Raw genomic sequence first — 946 nt, 5'->3', positions numbered from 1 at the left:
AGGAAGGAAGGAAGGAAGGAAGGAAGGAAGGAAGGAGAGAGAGAGAGAGAGAGAGAGAGAGAAAGAAAGAAAGAAAGAAAGAAAGAAAGAAAGAAAGAAAGAAAGAAAGAAAGAAAGAAGAAAGAAAGACAGGAAAGAAGGAAAGAAAGAAGAAGAACTTCAGGGCTGCAGGTGTAGGTCAGTGGCAGAATACTTGGCTTCCCTGCTGGAAACCCTAGCTAGGTTCAATCCCCAGCACAAGAAAAAAAAAAGAAGAAAAAATTAATTGAAATGTAAATTTCTGAAAGGAAATTGAAAGGAAGATGGAGCATTTGCTAGTACTTATCAATTCATTTGTGTTTTCAAAAATATTTGCAAGACATGCAACATTAAGCATTATTATAACGCTAAGCATGACTTTTATGAGAAAAGAGTTTGGGGCAAAGAGATGTCTCAGTGTTAAGAACACTTGTTGCTCTTGCAGAGGACCCGGGTTCATTTCATCGTATCACACTGTGGCTTACAACTCACTGTAACTCCAGTTCTAGGGGGTCTGATGCTCTCTTCTGGCATCTTTGGGCACCAAGTATGAAAACGGTACATAGACATACATGCAGGCAAAACACTCAAACACGTAAAATGAATCTACAAAAGAAAGAGATAAGGAAAGGGAGGAGGAAGTAAGAAAGAAAGGAAAGAAGGAAGGGAGAGACAGAAAAAGACAGAGATAGAGAAAGAGAGAAGTCAATTAACCGGAAATTGTTCCTCAAAAGGGTATAGACATACATATATCCAAACATATATTTGTATTGTATTTTATTGATTTCTATTAATTGTAAATTAATTTAGAGTCACAAAAATTACAACTATTAATAGAAACAGATTCTGGAGAATATATTAGTATTTTCCCCTTTACAAGGAAGTTTTTCCTTTTGATAATTATGTCAAAAATATGACATATTGTTTA

The sequence above is a fragment of the Meriones unguiculatus genome, chromosome 2 (assembly GCF_030254825.1).
Source record: "Meriones unguiculatus strain TT.TT164.6M chromosome 2, Bangor_MerUng_6.1, whole genome shotgun sequence".
NCBI classification, from domain to species: domain Eukaryota; kingdom Metazoa; phylum Chordata; class Mammalia; order Rodentia; family Muridae; genus Meriones; species Meriones unguiculatus.
The sequence above is the reverse complement of the archived record's forward strand: the minus strand, read 5'-3'. Positions refer to the sequence as shown.